Genomic DNA, 20,389 nt, shown 5'->3' with positions numbered 1-20,389 from the left:
TTGAGTGACAGGTATGACTTAAGCTTGTACATTTTGGCTTGATCATGTTTTCCTATTGTTTCTTTTGTGTTGGTTGATGCTGAATTGAACACTATTCCAGCTACGTGAAAGTAGCCTGTAATTAATCATGTGTGGACCAGACAAACCAGTGATTGGTGTTATGAGCAGTGATGAGCTACACAGTCAGGGCATGATGACATGCAATCAACCATGTAACCAAATCTTACCACCTGAGTGCATTTAGCACCTGGGAACACAGGTGGGCCTGTTGTCTAAGGCGCCACAATTTGTTATGCAGAGTGGCTACAATCTATGATCAAAAGTTCGAATCCTGGTTTGTACCGAATATGTTTTTAGGTTGGTCACGATCATATCAATGCTGTGGGTTTCACCAAAGTGATAAACTTCCCATATCTGCATCATTTGGGGCTTTCTACCCACATTGAGCGCATTGATATAACTGGAATACTGTTCAAAACAGCGCTCACCAAACTCACTCACTTCTTTCTTTCTTTAGGTAATCATTAGCAGATATATCCAACAATGAAACAATTAGAGGGAAATTTAATTTTCTTTGTTAAGTTTTGTAATAGAAGATGAATTCATTTGAAATTTGACATGTCTGAAAGATTCCTTACATGATTACTTTTGAGTTTAAATTCGGCACATAATCTATTTCATTCCTTGAGATGTCAACTCTGAATAGTCACAGCTTTCATTTCATTTCAGGGATTTAGGAATCTTAAATTAATGATAATGTTTCTCTTATATGCTGTCACTCAACAAGTACCAACCATTTCCTGGGTTTCTGTCACCAGTGTTTGATGCAGAGACGTTTGGTAGAACGAAATGTGTTCACATAGTAGTTGCTTGTTTGGTTGGTTGGTTTGTTGTTTAACGCCGCGCTCAGCTATATGCCAGCTATATGACGGCGGTCTGTGAATAATCGAGTCTAGTCTAGACAATCCATTGATTAATATCATGAGCATCGATCCATGCAATTTGGATCGATGACATGCATCAACCAAGTCAGCGAGCCTGACCGCCCGATCCCGATAGTCGCCTCTTACGACAAGCATAGTCGCCATTTACGGCAAGTGTGGGTTGCTGAAGACCTATTCTACCTCGGAATCTTCACGGGTCGACAGGAGGTTATGAAATATACACATATCATTACCTGCCTCCCCGTGAAGATACAGGTTCAGACTGGTCTTCAGCAGCCCATGCTTGTTATAAGAGGCTACTAAGGGGATTGAGTGGTCAGGCTCGTTGACTTGGTTGATGCATAGCACCAAGTCCCAATTGTGTAGATGGATGCTCATGATGTCAATCACTGGATTGTCTGGTCAAGCTTCAAATATTTACAGACAGTCGTCAAAAAGCTGGAATATTGCTGAGTGTGGCATCCAACAACAAACAAAATACAATCATTACGTGTCCATGTTACTTCCCTGTACATATCCTGCTCTTAAAGGTTGCCAGTACACGCTCATTCCAAGTGTGGCTTATTTCCCAAATGAGGCTGACATAATTATGCTAATTTTAACGCCACTGTGTTTTTCTACACATATCATAACTGGAAGTTTTGGCACCGGTGTCTGAGCAGGAAGGAATGCCATTGTGATGTATTTAGGTCATGTGATACTAAGGTCTTCCAGTCTTTGAGTACAGCTTGATGGCCTCCTTTATAACATGTTTCAGGCCTATCACAGTTTGTGAAGGCATTAATTTCTTTTCAGGTTATTTTTCTGTATTAGAAATGTTCATGCAACAGTGTATGAGCCATTTTAACATGTTCTGTTTATCCCCCTTGTCTAAAAAAGCAAGGATCAGGTTATATCAAGCGCATTGTCCATCACATGCCCGAGCTTATGTCAATATGGTTAATATTGCTTATGTTATGTTATCCATTGTCTGAGGAATCTTTGTCAATAGTCTGAGCTTGTAGGCTCCCATAACCTATTTACATATTAGTGTCTTTGCTGATACATGTCAACTTCTTGCATGTGTCTTAAGAAGACTGGGGCGGTGAGGTAGCCTAGTGGTTAAAGCATTCGCTTGTCACGCCGAAGGCCTGGGTTTGATTCCCCACATGGGTACAATGTGTGAAGCCCATATCTTGAGTCCCCTGCTGTGATATTGCTGGAATATGGTGAAAAACCACACTTACTCACTTTAGAAGGTTAATACTGAAATTTCAATATGACTGCCCAAATGCCACTTGCAATTTTTTAAATGAATACTCTTATTATTACCAAGTTTCGTCTTTGGATAAATTGGCTTGATTGTGATGGAAAGGTGTTGGGATATGTAGTGAAGTAGAAATGAACTATGTCTTTCTTCAATTGTCCTTTTGTACCAAGTACATGCCAAAGACCCTGGTTTGAATCCCTACATAGGTACAGAGCTCCAGATAAGCTGCGTATCTGCGTAAGATATGCATCAGAAAAGCAGAAATACGCAGTAAAATAAAATCCAAGCGTATCAAATACGCAACATACATTACAGATAAGCTACAAAAATTAAACTTGTGCATATCATCAAAATATTGTGAAGTAACCCTGCGTATTCGATTAGCAAATCAGCAACTTATTTTGAAATTATAAACGGGCATTCCGTCAACCTTGCCAAACTCCATGATGACGGTTACATCACGATCATTTGCCATCACACTTTCTTGTGGAAGTATCATGGTATTTTTGAGTCCTATAAAGCTCTCGAACCCACACGACACCAGTTTGCAGGGACTAGATGAATAGTGTTTTTAAATATTTAACTTAAATACCCACATGTGTAAAAACTAGTGGGTAACAGAAATTTGAATACCCAGATAGAATTACTGATACCCAATGATTTTAAAATGCATGGGTAAAATACCCACAACACCAAAAGCTTATCTGGCGCTCTGTACGTACAATGTGAGAAGCCATTCCTGGTGTCACCCACAGTGATATTGGTGGAATATTGTTAAAAGTGATGTAAACACAAACTCACCCACTCACTCACTCACTCACTCACTCACTCACTCACTCACTCACTCACTCACTCACTCACTCACTCACTCACTCACTCACTCACTCACTCACTCACTCCCCAAGGTAATACAATTAGACCTTTTGCTAAAACGTCAATAAAGAGGAGGCTTTGAAATTATAACATTAATGATTTACACGCTCTTCCACTGCACATTTGAACCCTGATTCTGCAGGAAAGATGGATTCATGTATTTTAATCTCATGTTTTATTGGGAAAGAAATTTATTTTTAGGATTTTCCTTGAGAGAGACGTATCATGGAGGGAGGCAGTTTCATATTTTTAAAGCATCCTTTATATGGGCATTGAACAGGTCGCATACTGCTGTTATCCTAATTATATCCATAATATCATCAATATCAGTTCTGATAAAGAACCAAACCTGAAATAGATGCTATTAGACAATTTGTTCCTTTTGATGTTCATGGATTTACTATATTGGTAGTGAGAGCTTTTAGACAGACACTGATGGTTTTCACTCGTGTCATAAGAGTGTAACGGGTAGGCGATTCTTCCATCTCCCAACTAATGGTATTTAATTACCAGCTTGTTTACCAGTCCATTTTTGAAGTTTCATCATGGCAAAGTAATGCGGTGATTTCTTCCTTGATCCAGCACTATCCACAGGAATTCACTAGGTTAGGGCTTATTTATAGACAAGAGCAATTTTCTGAGGTATTAGTCACTATGGAGGGAGTTTCCAGGAGGGATAGTGGTGGAGAAGACTTGTGGCTGGAGGCTGGAGGCTGTTATTTGTGGTGTGTTCTGCACTTTGATGACTTGTCCAGCACACGCAGTAGTATCTACTGGCTGTGAGCAGTTGTGGGGATAACAACACTAGATTTACATAAGGGGTGAAATGATACAAGGTCAGGATACGATGCGTATCACGATACATAGGTCACGACACATTTATGTCAAATCACTTGGACGTTTCTTGACTAAATATTTAAGGGGAGGTTCCGAAGGAAAAGCTAGCTGTAGACACGTGTTCATAATGGCTATTTTTCGTTGTTAACTTGAAAAGCAAATTGCAACACATTTTGCTATATTTGACTGGCAAAAGGTCTTGTATCGATACAGAAAAAAACCATATCCTATGTTGTATCGTCGCATGAAGACTCATGATGCATCGGTGCCATCATCTTTGACATGCAAAACATGTTCACTAGGATGTGTAAACATCGACTTTGACATGCAAAACATGCTCACTAGGATGTGTAGACATCGACTTTGACATGCAAAACATATTCACTAGGATGTGTAGACATTGACTTTGACATGCAAAACATATATTCACCAAGACATGTAGACATAGACTTTGACATGCAGAACATATTCATAAAGATGTGTAGACATTGACTTTGACATGCAAATCATATTCACTAAGATGTGTAGACATCGACTTTGACATGCAAAACCTATTCACAAGGATGTGTAGACATTGACTTTGACATGCAAAACATGTTCACTAGGATGTGTAGACATTGACTTTGACATGCAAAACATGTTAACTTGGATGTGTAGACATTGACTTGCAAAACATGTTCACTAGGATGTGTAGACATTGACTTTGACATGCAAAACATGTTCACTAAGATGTGTAGACATCAACTTTGACATGCAAAACATGTTCACTAGGATGTGTAGACATTGACTTTGACTTGCAAAACATGTTCACTAGGATGTGTAGACAATGACTTTGACATGCAAAACCTATTCACAAGGATGTGTAGACATTGACTTTGACATGCAAAACGTGTTCACTAGGATGTGTAGACATTGACTTTGACATGCAAAACATGTTCACTAGGATGTGTAGACATTGACTTTGACTTGCAAAACATGTTCACTAGGATGTGTAGACATTGACTTTGACATGCAAAACATGTTCACTAGGATGTGTAGACATTGACTTTGACATGCAAAACATGTTCACTAGGATGTGTAGACATTAACTTGCAAAACATTCACAAGGACACATAAGCATCCGCTAGGTCATGGAGACACCAATTACTAAGACAACATCCTTTAGAATGTGTAGAAAACACCCACTCTGATATGCTGTATATCTGCAAGAGTACACGAATGTAGGCACAATGAAAATTGAATCATTTGGCTGTTAATCAGAGCCTGTGTTACATCAAAACTGCGAACCCGGCATATTTCTTACCATGGTGCAAGATGGCTTGTTGCAACGATCATGACTATTAGTGAATGACGTCTCTGTCTTTATTGCCAAATAATAAGAGAATCTGTGGTATTCACCTTATTCTGTTTTGAATCTGCACAGGATGGCTATACAAATATAATTACCAGACTTTCTTCTATACACCATGTAGAAGATAAGTCATACATCACCTAGCGTGTAAACAGTGTCCCTAACAACTGATTATCTCTTTAAGAAGCAGCAGCACCATCTGGTGGAGAGACAGATAACTATATAAATACTGATGTCAATGAACTCATAACTAATGCTGTGCCATAACAAAACCTGCAAAAAACTAGCCCGAACAAATCAGAATTGTCTGTTAGCTCAGGGAGGTGAAGCCTAGGGCTATCAAAAACACAGAATGTTTCTTGTCTTCCACATTGAACAGCAGCGTTGTTGAGAATATTGCCCGAAACCTATACAGTGTTGCATGCACATGACTCCCCATGCAGCCTGTGTCATTACTACACAAGTAAATTATCTGTAGATGCATTTACCCTATAGCAGTGTATACTACTGAAAAAAGTTAAGGACAACCCTATTCTTTTATATTTATGCTGTAGTTAATGTGTCATGCCAGAATCTGGTGATCCTTAACTTTTCTATTGTAGTATATGTATGTGTGCTTGCTAATTCGAGTATCTGCTCTGTATCATTCAAATAGATTTGTGGTTTTACTAGAATTATATACAAGTTCAAGACTGGTGTTAGAGACTCATGGTATTAGTAGATTATACCGTTGGCAACTCATTGTTTAAGTAGATTATACAGTTGGCAACTCATTGTATATGTAGATTATACAGTTGGCAACTCATTGTATATGTAGATTATACGTGTTGGAGACTCATGGTATAAGTAGATTATACGTGTTGGATACTCATGGTATAAGTAGATTATACAGTTGGCAACTCATTGTATATGTAGATTATACAGTTGGCAACTCATTGTATATGTAGATTATACGTGTTGGAGACTCATGGTATAAGTAGATTATACGTGTTGGAGACTCATTGTATAAGTAGATTATACAGTTGGCAACTCATTGTATATGTAGATTATACGTGTTGGAGACTCATGGTATAAGTAGATTATACGTGTTGGAGACTCATGGTATAAGTAGATTATACAGTTGGCAACTCATTGTATAAGTAGATTATACAGTTGGCAACTCATTGTATATGTAGATTATACAGTTGGCAACTCATTGTATAAGTAGATTATACGTGTTGGAGACTCATGGTATAAGTAGATTATACGTGTTGGAGACTCATGGTATAAGTAGATTATACAGTTGGCAACTCATTGTATAAGTAGATTATACGTGTTGGAGACTCATGGTATAAGTAGATTATACAGTTGGCAACTCGTATAAGTAGATTATACAGTTGGCAACTCATTGTATAAGTAGATTATACGTGTTGGAGACTCATGGTATAAGTAGATTATATAGTTGGCAACTCATTGTATACGTAGATTATACAGTTGGCAACTCATTGTATATGTAGATTATACAGTTGGCAACTCATTGTATATGTAGATTATACGTGTTGGAGACTCATGGTTTAAGTAAATTATATGTTTCATAGACTAATGGTATAAGTTTATAACTAGATTTAACAAGTTTTATTAACTTATTGAGTGATGGCAATATATATTTATTACTCTCCCGGATTGCAGACCTTGGTGAGCTTATGCCATGGTGCATTATGTATCTGCATTATCCGTCTGTCCATCCATCAATCCCTTAACTTTGTCTATCCAACCATTCATCCCTTAACTTTAGGAGGTTGTCTAGCACCAGGATGGGATTCAGATTTGATCATGGCTATAAAATAAGAAAAAAATAAAAATTATAAATAAAACAAATCTATTTGTGAAAATTGATTTAGAATCCTCTCTTCAGGCCAAAATGCCAAGGAATCGGAACCATAGAAATTATGTGCAGCAATACAATGGGATACAGATACATTCATGCCATTTTTATTTTTTGGGATAAAAATTCAAACTTCGAACATTTTTAAGGAACATACTTTCAGAAATCACAAGTTTAGAACTTAATTTAAGTTTAATGAAGTTGTTTAGGACCTTGGAGTTGTTCATAGTATGGAACTGACAAATTTAGTTACAGTAAACTACACTTATTATGAACTGACAGATATAACAAACTTTTTTTTGGTCCCTGTTATATGCTGCATATATGCTTATATAAAGCTACGGTTATTACGAACTAAAGTTAGGGTCTCTTTGAGTTCGTTATAACCGTAGTTAACTGTATATGTTTTACAGTTGAAAATAAAATTCTCCGATTGTAAAAAATGTTGAACCTAAATCTTCCAGGCAGAAACTACATTTCTCAGATGTTTTGTACCCATATTACGGACTTCATAGATCTTGGATAAAGAACTGAACAACCCTTACACTATTTTGTCTGGACTTTTATGTATGTGACACACATTTGCTTGGTCTAATTATGACTACAAAGTAATGTCCTACTGACTTCAAACACGTTTCATATTTTGAAGTTCACATTACAGCACACGAACAGATTTGTGATGTGTGTACTTGAAGACTTTATTCTTCTAGGTAATTAGTATGGTGTCGGTTTTACATTGTTTCGCATGATTTATTCCTTAATGGAGGGTGTAATAAACAATATGTTGCAGGGTTTTATTACAACTGTCAGCTGAGTGTTAGAAGTCAGCTGAAAATAAGTTGATTGTACCTACTGACACAGGTGTGATTAATTCATGTCAGAAATAGTTCAAGCAGTCTATGCTCAGTCCTTTCTCGGTGTTCCTGCAAGGAAACCAGGTGATCTGGCTTGTGACTTGGAGTGAGTGAGTGAGTTGGGTTTAACGCCGCTTTTAACAGTATTCCAGTTATATCACAGCATGTCAGCTTAATGTGTGAGGAAAGCCCGAGGTGATGCAGGTCTCAGACGTTTACCACTTCGGTGAAACCCACGAGCATGGGTATGGTGACAAACCTAGAAACATAATTGGGGTGAACTGGGATTCGAACCCACAATCATAGGTTTCTGGCGTGCCCAAGGGACGCAACTCTGCACAGCGATTCGCGGTGCCTTAGACGACTGGGCCATCCGTGCCCCCCTTGTAACTTGGAAGATTTTGTGTCAGAGTACCCTGAAGACATGGCTTGTTGCTCCCAATATCAGTGACTGGTTTGTCTGGTCCAAACTCCATTATTTACTTGATCCGCGAAGATCCGGGGTAGAATAGGTCTTCAGCAACCGATGCTTGCCATAAAGGCGACTATGCTTGTCGTAAGAGGCGACTAAGGGATCAGGTAGTCTGGCTCGCTGACTTGGTTGATGCATGTCATCAATCCCAATTGCATGGATCGATGTCTCATGATATTAATCACTGGATTGTCTGGTGCAGACTCAATTATTTACTCGATCTGCCAGTGCTTTATCTATCCCAATGAACAGTATGAAGTATTGATGAAGATGATATGGAACCCTTGCTGTCATCTGAGATAGCTGATATGTATGGATCAACTGATCTCCTCATTACCTCAAGGATTTGGGCAATTACCAGTTGGAGGCTCTTGTTGTGGGTAGCCATCTTTCTCAACCTTGAACTGAAATGTAGTGGTTAGTAGTAAGAGAAGCAGAAATGTGCGTCTAGTGCACAGAAAATACTTTTTGTATTGTATTTGTAAGTGCATGTGAGATGTCGTGAAAATTCATTTTTTAAATTTCTATGACAACAACTTTGACTGAACTTTGCTCGTTGCCATTGCGGATCTTGAAAACCATACAATATTCCTTCACCAAACTTGGCAAAGAATAGGTCTTGTGGTAAACTGATGCTTTTTTATAGTTTGGGATTTCTTAAACAAATAATTTTCGAGTTTCCATGGCAACAAGTTTCATATATTCATTCACGACATTGCAGGGGATATTGATGGCTCTGTCCCCTTGTTCTGAATAGTTTACTGTGAATTGAGGAAGAACTCATGTTCTCATTCCTGCTCAGGGTTTCAGATCATCGTGTTTTCTAGTACATTGACTGCCTGGCAACAAAACTGACCTGAAGTCATTTTTTGATGTAATTGGTAATCATATACTATAGAAGAATGTCAGGTCAGAAGTTGATAAAATCTTGAAAATGTCCCATTGCCATTTGTCTCTAGCATCATCACTGCTGCTGTCAGTCGTTCGTTCATGTTGCATACCATCTACAACAGACTGTTATTTGTTTAATGCCACACTCAGCAATATTCCAACTATATGACAATGGTCTGTAAATAATCAAGTCTAGAACAGGCAATCCAGTGATTGATGTCATGAGCATAGATCTACGCATTTGGGATATGATGACATGTATCAACCAAGTCAGCGAGCCCGAGCCCAATCCCGCTGCCTGCACTTCTGTCTTCAACTGCTGCCTGCACTTCTTTCTTATACCACTGCATGCACTTTTTTCTTAAACCACTGTATGCACTTCTGTCTGAAACCTAGGCCTGCACTTCTGTCTTAAACCGCCGCTTGCACTTCTGTCTTAAACCACTGCATGCACTTCTGTCTTAAACCACTGAATTCTCTTCTGTCTTAAACCACTGCATGCACTTCTGTCTTAAACCACTGTATGCACTTCTGTCTTAAACCACTGCATGCACTTCTGTCTTAAACCACTGCATGCACTTCTGTCTTAAACCACTGCATGCACTTCTGTCTTAAACCACTGCATGCACTTCTGTCTTAAACCACTGCATGCACTTCTGTATGCCAGTTTGTCCCGTCAGCTACAACATTCGGACATCTAAGACATCGGGTTAAGCCTAATTTGACGCAAAGAGCACGTCGTTTTTACTAGAGTATGGTATTAGAACAAAGGAAAATAGAATATTGACTGCAATCTCCTTTTCATTGTTAATTGAGTCTTTATGGTTTTGCATTCTTTCTGTACATTACTGATTAATGGAAATACTGACATTGAAAATGATTGATGTGTTCATATCGTAAGTTGTGATGTTACCTGTGAAGAACCGGGGTAGAATAGGTCTTCAGCAACCCAGCCGTAAAAGGCGACTAACAGGATTTGGTGGTCAAGCTCGCTGACTTGGTTAATGCATGTCATCGTATCCCAGTTTCGTTGATCGATGTTCATGACATCAATCACTGGATTGTCTGGTCCAGACTCGATTATTTACTGCCTTCATATAGCTGGAATGCTGCTGAATCACATGGAATCAAACCTTTTGCTAGAGCCAACACATTACCAATGGGGCCACCACACTGTTCTAGACAACCCATTACCAGATTACCGGTTGATTATTTACAGACTGTCGTCATATAGCTGGAAAACTGCATAGTGCAGCATTAAACAACAAACCAACAAACCTAATGTAACAAGTTTTGTAGCAATACAAGGGTTTTCCTTTCAAGTGCTGTATCAGCTCAGTTGGATCAGGTGCAGGGGCCCCTTTAAGGTGTTGCATCAAGTCTGGTAGGTCATGGCTGGTCATAACTATGGCAGTGAGGACTACCAGACTTGCCATATTGCTCTTTATTAAAGGGGGAGAGTGTAATTGGGCTGTGGTACCATTATCAACCATCTCCTAATATCCAGCTACACCCAAGGCAAGATATGAAGCAGTCACAGTGAACATCACTGTATTTCAGGTAAATCACTTCCTTGCTTCAAATGCACAATTTGGCTCAATTTGAACCGAAATAGATATTTTGGTGGCAAATTAGTATTGTTTATGGGGCCTGCAACAGTTTAGCTGTGTCAAGCCTTTTACACACTTCCATTGACCCAACACATTGGGAAGTGATCTGAAAATTGTCTTTTTTCAATTTTGGTTAGCTTCACCTTTGATTCCATTCAGTGTTTGATCACAAAATTGGCTTGAATCTAATTTGTGCCCTGTTGTACGTCAGTTCCGTTTCTCTGGTCACAAGGCTTGACTGTTGAGAAAGCTAAGGGAGGAACGTGACGTGCCATCAATAGCTCAGCATGTGTAATAGATCTAATTATCATCTCTGCCTGTCTAACTTCATGATGTCTTCAACTGACTCCATATCATTGACAGGTAGTAGGTTTGTCTGGGTCAGTGGGTTGGCCCCATGGGGGATGTGCTTGCTCATTATGCACTAGATGAAGTTTTGATTCCATGTGACTGGTAATTGGCTGTCTAGAAAACTGGGTGGCCCCGTGGGTAATGTGCTGGCCATGAGCATGATGAGCATCAGGTTTGATGCCATATGGTCGGTAATGGGCTGTCTGGGGCAGTGTGGTGGCCCCATTGGTAACGTGCAGTTTTTTCAAGGATGGACCCAAATTTTATTTCCATGTAAAAGGTAGAAGGTTATATTTGGCTCATCCAACATGACGGTTTGTATCCATGTGACAGTGTACAAACTTTCTGGAGCGGAGTGGAGCCCTGTGGGTAATGTGCTCTCTTGTTAATTCAAGGTTTAATCAAACGTTTCATTCCACATACTTGTACAATATGTGAAGCTCCTTCTTTGTGATCTCTTCTTTGATATGGTGGCAGGATTGCTAAATACAGCTAAAGGGTGCACACTAGACCTTATAGCTTGATTTTTTGCAACACTGTATGCTTAAACACAACCATTGTATTGTTGGAACATGGATTGATAATTTGTTTGTTTGTTTGTTTGTTTGTTGTTTAACGCCGCACTCAGCAATATTCTAGCTATATGACTGCAGTCTGTGAATACTTGAGTCTGGACCAGAAAATCCAGTGATTAATATCATGAGCGTTGATCCACGCAATTGGGATACGATGACATGCACCAACCAAGTCAGCGAGCCTGACCACTTGATCCTGTTAGTTGCCTTTTACGACAAGCAGAGGCGCCTTTTACGGCAAGCATGGGATGCTGAAGACCTATTCTACCCCGGATCTTCACGGGTCAGATTGATAATTAAATTATGCACATGTGTAGAGTGACTAAGTGAGTCACGCAGCTTGTCGAGAATATATATACTCACTGCCAAGAGAAACATGAACCATAGAAACATCTAGAGAAGTATGTATGTTATGGACAGATGTTTCCAATGTGAACCAATTAACGACCAAACTAACAATCAGTCAAGTGTTACCACAGTGTCTTTATTCTTATCATGATATGCTGCACGAGATTTCCAAACTTTACACGCTAATCCTGCACAAGTCAAATGGTGCATCTCGAGTTATCGATCTATGATATCACATGTGATGCGTTCATGAGTGTCGGTTCACACAACATAACAGTATGTTTGTTTGTACTTCGATCCAATCTAATATCTCTTGAATATGAGTAACTCTTCATATATTAACATATATAGTATTCACGTTTCTTTTATCAGAGAGTATATAAGGCCTGGTATAACTTTTATAATGAAAATGAAATGTTAAATACTAGAAGTCCTTGGAACATCCTAGCTGTATTACATCCTAGCCATAAATTGTGTATTTTTCCTGTCATGACTCTATAAAATGATTTGTAAAATTCTCTTTTCTGATGGTTTGCTTTCAAAACGAAGCCACAGTTGTTCAATTTGACTCAAATTGTCTAAATTTAGGTTGGTTGGCATGTTTTCATTGCATTTAATGATGGACTCAAATTTCAGTGCCGTGAAATGTGTCAAGTATGTCATATTGTTTATGGTTTGGTATGAATTGTTTTGTATTGTGATACACTGTGGAAACCCTTGGTAGTGGACATTGTTAACAGTTTTCTTACAAAAGAACCAGAGATTATATTGTCAAGTTCAGTGCCCTTCACACTGGACATTTGTTTAAGTTTTCGTAGAGTTTGGGCCTGGGATTTGTTTTGACAAAAAATAACTGCTGTAAAATTTGTAAATAATTTGTCTTCAATTTTTACCAAAAATGTAGTTTGCTCACTGGACTTGACGGATATTTTGCAAAATAATGTGTTTTGGGGCCCAAAATATTTGTGTGTTTGAAGTCTGACTGACACAAATATTCTTTCTCTTACAAAAATCCCAGGCCTTTGAATATCAAATGCCTTAGGAACCCACTTTTTCCTGTTTGTTCATTTTCTGCAAACAGTGGAACCTCACTGTTCAATGTAGTTCATTATCACGGAAACTGGGCCTCACGTTTGTCATGGTTGCTGGGGCATATATTGTGTTGACAACTATGACTGGGTACTGAGAGACAAGGTTCCATTAAAACATTAAGATTTGTTTTGACAATGATGCAGCGTTGAGATTGAGGAGTGATGAACCATGACGATCTGAATGCAGACTTAAGTGGGTTTTTTTTCCATTTGGATTTAGCAGTTGGTTATCTCAGTATGTTTGCTGGAGTTGATTGGATGGCCTGAATAGGGTTTTAGGACACAGGTGACCCTGTCGTCTAAGATAATGCAATTCACTGTACAGAGTTGTATCCCTTGGGCATGCCAGAAGCCGATGATCATGGGTTCAAATCCTGCTTCGCCCTGATATGTTTCTAGGTTTGTCAGCACCATACCCATGCTCCTGGATTTCACCAAAGTGGTAAATGTCTGAGACCTGCATCACTTCGGACTATCCATCCACATTAAGGTGACACACTATGATATAACTGGAACACTGCTCAAAGCAGTGTTGAACCTAACACACTCACTCACTCTGATTTAAGCAGCTGGCAAGCTCAGTGTGGCTGCTTGTATTGATTTGATAAATCATGATGATCTACTGAACACTTTAGTTGGGTTTTTTTCTGATTGGGTTTAAGCAGTTGGTTTAGGGTAAGTCTGCTTGCTTGTATGGTCTTACATGGATAATGCCTTTGCCAGTTCCAGTCACAATATTGCCAAAATTAATAATCTGCAATCCTTCCTTTCAATGAACAGACAATAAAATTTTCTAATAAAAGCTGCATTGTTGCAACTAATGATGTATACTACTCAAAACATGTTAAGGAACACCCAATTTTTTTATGTGAGTATTTTTCTTCCAATTGTGTTGTTTAACTTGTTTTGAGTAGTATATTTGAAATTACAGGGAAAGGCATGTGGGAGGAAATAGTTTGCATTCATGAGGGTTCTGTAGGTGGGGTGAGCATGAAGCCCTTGAGGTAGATATGTCCCCCACTTTTACCATTCTGTGGTGTTTTTCTCGCTGTGTATTTACACAAGCAGATAATCTGAGTGATTAGCATTCCTAGAGCAGGCAAGATACTTGTGTCTCACAACAACTCCACAATCCCCCAACCTACAACCTGGCCCGGAATAAGGGACAGATTTACACAATCTTCATCAAACACAACCCAACCACTGGGGCACCCTGGACACAGCTTTGTCACGGTCACAAGGCAACAATGGGAAGAGTGGTTGGTGTGTATTTATCAATGGTGTATGTGTATCTGATTGTGGTTTTATGAAAGAATGTTTGCACCATCCCATTCTCGCACCTCCCACTCCTGATCCAGACCTTCACAGGTTCTGCTTGCATTCCATGGCCTTGTAACTCAGCAGCAGGGGTGGGAACTGTCTGGTTTGCCAAGTAGAGAGGCCTTCATCATATTCTTACCATTTCTGGTCCTCCTTGGGGAACCCGAGGCAGAATAGGTCCCAGTACCCCATGCTTGTGGTAATGTGACCAAATAGATCTCGTCAGGCTCCGTGACTTGGTTGCACAAAGTGATCTTAGCGCTATGATTATCGTAAGGCCATGTTGTGAAAGTCTTAGCGCCAAGATTGCTTTGTGGTACGGGGCCCTGATGTTTTGTGATGTTGCTCACAATATCAAATATTGGTTTGTTTGGTCCAGATTTGATTTTTAACAGGTCGCAGTGATATTGTGGAATATTGCTGACTGATGTGTTAAATGACAAACGTTTTGTTTTTTATTTGTTTAACGCCACACTCAGCAATATTCCAGCTATATGATGGCGGTCTGTAAATAATCAAGCCTGGACCAGACAATGCAGTGATGGACATCATGAGCATCGATCCACGCTATTGGGAATCGATTACAATTGCATCAACCAAGTCAGCGAGCCTGACCACATTTGTATGTTGCCAAGCTTCGTTAGGGTGGTTTTGTGTTGATGATCACTTTCTAAATGTGGGCCCACTTTTTCTGTCATAGTGATTGCAACAGGAGGTACCACATTTATGAATCGCAAAGCTTCATGAGGGTGGCTTCCTGATAACTATTTTCTGAAATGTGGGCCTACATTTTCCCTTCATATATGATGATTGAAACATGTGGGCCCACATTTGTATGTTGCCAAGCTTGAGTTAGCTTTCATTGTGGGTCCATCTTGCACTGATTAGAAAAGCAGAGTTAGATCCCTTTTCGACCACCACTAATGCTGTTTTGCCCTGCTTATCCTTTTTCAATAGGGATCACCTAGATTCACTGTTAATGATTGTGAATTGGGATTTCAATCGAAGATGGTGATTGTTTCACTATGCATTTGCCTGAACACACTGGTATTTGAAGTTCTCTTCAAGGTGACATGTGAAAGCCGAGTAAAAGAAGAGCATAATGTTCTTGAAATTCTCAGGACAGCACAGCCAGGCCGATAATGACTCTCAGAGGACAGGGAATTTCCTGTGGTTGATGAGAGGATGGGTCCACATGGAAGCATTAGTTGGCTCTGCTCACTTCATGAACTTAAGGTGCAAGTCTGAAGCCTGTCCTAGCATGAGGCTGTTTTCATTTAGATGCGGACCAAAGTCCCAGATTGAGATATTGATTGTAGACAGGATATAGTGACAGATTAATGGGTCACAGTTTGAAATATGGACCAAATACTCACAGATTGATGCTGTCACAAGAGTGATAGACAGACCAATCACATATTGATATATGGACCAAAGAGTCACATATTGTTATGTGGACCAAAGAGTCACATATTGATATGTGGACCAAAGAGTCACATATTGATGTATGGCCCAAAGAGTCACATATTGATATGTGGACCAAAGAGTCACATATTGATATGTGGACCAAAGAGTCACATATTGTTATGTGGACCAAAGAGTCACATATTGATATGTGGACCAAAGAGTCACATATTGATATGTGGACCAAAGAGTCATATATTGATATATATAGAGCAAAGAGTCACATATTGATGTATGGACCAAAGAGTCACTTACTGATATGTGGACCAAAGAGTCACATATTGATATGTAGACCAAAGAGTCACATATTGATATCATGACAAGAGTGACAGATTAAGTAGTCACATATTGATATGTGGACCAAAGAGTCACATATTGATATATGGACCAAAGAGTCACATATTGATATGTGTACCAAAGAGTCTTATATTGATATATGGACCAAAGAGTCACATATTGATATGTGGACTAAAGAGTCACATATTGTTATGTGGACCAAAGAGTCACATATTGATATGTGGACCAAAGAGTCACATATTGATATATGGACCAAAGAGTCACATATTGATATATGTACCAAAGAGTCTTATATTGATATATGGACCAAAGAGTCACATATTGATATGTGGACTAAAGAGTCACATATTGATATATGTGGACCAAGGAGTCTGTTGATATAGTGACAAGAGTAACAGAGAGACCAGACACAGATTTATGCATGCACCAAGTCACAGATTTATATAGAATCTTAAAAGACCAAATTGATAAATTCAACAAAGCTCAAACAATGACAGTTTGAGCTATAGTATGGTCCCAATTGGTGTAACAGAAGGGTTAAGGGACAAGAATGATAATTTGTGTGTTTGGTTTAATGGACTTCTGTTGATCACTGTTGATGGTAACACTGGATTGTTGATATGCGACTCAGGTAATGTAGTTTGAGATTTGGAATGACTAGTGATATGTTGTGTGTTGTTTCTTGACATGTTTGTATGTTATGGTATCTCAGTGTGTCTGAAGGTCCTGTACCTCAAGAAGCCCGTAAGCAGTATTAGTTTCCTCTTGTCAGAGAGGGGAGTTATTATCAATAATCATATCACTACAGTAGCTGTGTTGTGCAAGCAGTGAAATCCAAATAAATCATACCACATCTGAAGTGTTTCTGTTTAATGTGGGTGCCCTAGGGCTCTGAAGGTCGGCCATTTATCTTCCTCTTGGCTCTCCAGATCTGGTAGGCTCAGTGTTGACTTTGACCCCCAGCGATGACAGTGAGCCAACACTGTATACAAAAGCTTAACTACAGTTAATAACTCCTTATTTACTCTCCAAACACACATATGAATTTGTGGCACTTTGTTATGATGTTATGATTGTCGATCTACTGTTGAACAATAGAAAGATGATAGTACTCCGATGCCATGGGTATAACAACCCTGGTAGGAGCACTCTTTGTGTGTTATTGACCCAAGACTTGTGTATTGATCTACGTAAAGATTATATATAGAAGCTGTTTGTGTCAGTTAAGGCCTGTATGCTGGGTAACCAGAGCCTTCCGTGGACAGAGGGGTGTAAGTCGGTGGACAACCACATAAGGGACTGGAATCAAGTATTTTTAATGTTTTGATAATTTTTTAATTATACCCCCGACCTAACAGCATGGGGTATATTGTTATACAAAAGAAATTCTGTCCGTCCTTCCGAGGATATTTTTTAGTGCGACCTATTACTTGAAAACTACTGCATAGATTCTTTTCAAATTTGGTGAACACTTTCTATACCAATAAGAGAGGTGGATGCAAAGTTTGATTTCAATATTTGGATTTTCTGAAGAAAATACAACTACGTTTCATTTTTTTTCTTGTAATCTTTTTACTTAAACATTTGTGTGACCTATGATTTGAAAACTACTTAATGGATTCTTTTCAAATTTAGCAAACAATTTCCATACTAAGAGGTGCAATGCAAAGTTTGATTTTGATATGTGGATTGTCTGAGAAAATATGAATTTGCACATGTTTTGAACTTTGAATGTTTTTTTTACTTCAACATTTGTGTGACCTATAACTTGAGAACTACTTCATGGAATCTTTTCAAATTAATGGGACACTTCTATACCAATAGGAGAGGTGCAGTGCAAAGTTTGATTTTGATATGTGTATTTTCTGAAAAAATAAGTTTTTTTCAAGTTTTGAACTAAAAATGTTTCTTTTTACTTTAACATTTGTATGGCCTGTTTATTTGAGAACTACTTCATGGATTCTTTTCCAATTGTGGGAACAGTTTCTTTTTCCAATAGGAGAGGTGCAGTGCAAAGTTTGATTTCGATAAGTGGATTTTCTGAGAAAATATTGCTTTTTTCATGTTGAAACTTAGAAATATGTTTGAGACGAAGTAGGGTGTTTGCCGTGTTTATGTTTCAATCATATTTATTGTCGGTAACAAGATGATCGATTGATCAGATTATTTTGCTGAAGTCCATAAATATATCTTTTTCATTCATCTGATTAATACTACTGATGGTTTTCCTTGTGGCCTAGGGCTGTTTCTTCCTGAAACTTGATTTTTATCATTCAAGGAAGATGATTGATATTTTCTAATCTGGTCTAAACATGCTAAAGGAAGAACAAGATGACAGTTAAGTACCTAAGTATGTGACTGATATGCTTTTGAACACTCTTATAACACATCTCTTCTAGACCTCTTTTCTAAAATCCAAACCCACCAACATTGTCACTTAGATGAATTTCTGTGGATACGGAACTTTCTTTTAATGCCAATGCCAGATTGAATGTCCACAAAAATGTTGATGATTTAAGAAAATGACCAAATACAAAGTTCCAAATGTATTTCTTGAAATATCTCACATTGATTTCTGCCATGCTGGTGCCAGCCATAGTACCTTCTTATTCTTTGAAAGTAAATTATACTGGAAGGCAATACAACTTGGACTGTTGTCTCATGTTCTTGAAAGTAAATAATAAAGACATTCACCCCAGGGGCTAGACTAACATTTAGTCTCTGAAATCTTATATTACACAATATCCTTCTTGACTCTAAAAAAAATAAAAAAATTCCCTATGCGTGAAATAGAGCTAGCTTGAGCTGGCTAGACTTGCTTTTGTATGCATTTCTAGATTTATTTATTTTTCATAAAATAAATATATTCCACGGTCATGGTGCAGGACTACCCAGGGGCACTCTCTTGTTCTTACAAAGTAATAAAAAATATTGCATCACATTTGCTCTCTTGTTCAAGGAAAGTAGTAAGACCATTTATCTCAGGTATAACCTCTTGTTCAAGGAAGATAATAAATCCATTTATCTCAGGTATAACCTCTTGTTCAAGGAAAGTAATAAGACCATTTATCTCAGGTATAACCTCTTGTTCAAGGAAAGTAATAAGACCATTTATCTCAGGTATAACCTCTTGTTCAAGGAAAGTAATAAGACCATTTATCTGAGGTATAACCTCTTGGTCAAGGAAGATAATAAGACCATTTATCTGAGGTATAACCTCTTGTTCAAGGAAAGTAATAAGACCATTTATCTGAGGTATAACCTCTTGGTCAAGGAAAGTAATAAGACCATTTATCTCAGGTATAACCTCTTGTTCAAGAAAGGTAATAAGACCATTTTCTCAGGTATAACCTCTTGTTCAAGGAAGATAATAAATCCATTTATCTGAGGTATAACCTCTTGGTCAAGGAAGATAGTAAGACCATTTATCTCAGGTATAACCTCTTGTTCAAGGAAAGTAATAAGACCATTTATCTCAGGCATAACCTCTTGGTCAAGGAATATAATCAGACCATCTACCTCAGGTATAACCTCTTGTTCAAGGAAAGTAATAAGACCATCTACCTCAGTACGTTCTTGCTCAAGGAAAGAAATAGATCATTTATCTCAAGCGTAGAGGAGTTTAACATTTTTATTGGACAATAAATTCCAACATGTTGTCCAAACTTTCGCCTTGTTGCTATACAGGGCTTTTTCTACACGAATGTTATGCTGATCTTTATCTTGTCATGATGCAGCATGCTGCTCGAGCTGAGGGAAATGCTTGTTTCAGTGGCTGGAGATCCAGCTGAAGTCATGACATGCTTGCCATGGTGACTCCTAGGTAATTTCCGCTACAGGGCCTCACCACATATTGTTGTAATTCGAACTTTACTTGGCATGTTTGGTGCTGGGAGGATTATGGTCGTCTATCTTTAGCCCTGTTACATGTACTGGTGGTGAAGGCAGGGGTGGAATCACAGGTAATGTATTACGTGGTGGTTTATGTAGTGTATTGT

General features: G+C 38.5%; 1 protein-coding gene across 2 annotated transcripts in view; it reads left to right on the top strand.

Annotated features, from left to right (window-relative positions):
* Window positions 1–20,389, top strand: part of LOC124128339 (rho guanine nucleotide exchange factor 17-like) — a 122,755-nt gene that overhangs the window by 15,848 nt on the left and 86,518 nt on the right. The window lies entirely within an intron of this gene.

This window comes from Haliotis rufescens, unplaced genomic scaffold, assembly GCF_023055435.1.
Source record: "Haliotis rufescens isolate VD_foot unplaced genomic scaffold, xgHalRufe1.0.p SCAF_7, whole genome shotgun sequence".
NCBI classification, from domain to species: Eukaryota; Metazoa; Mollusca; class Gastropoda; order Lepetellida; family Haliotidae; genus Haliotis; species Haliotis rufescens.
Note: the sequence above shows the minus strand (reverse complement) of the source record. Positions and strands in the feature narration are given on the sequence as shown.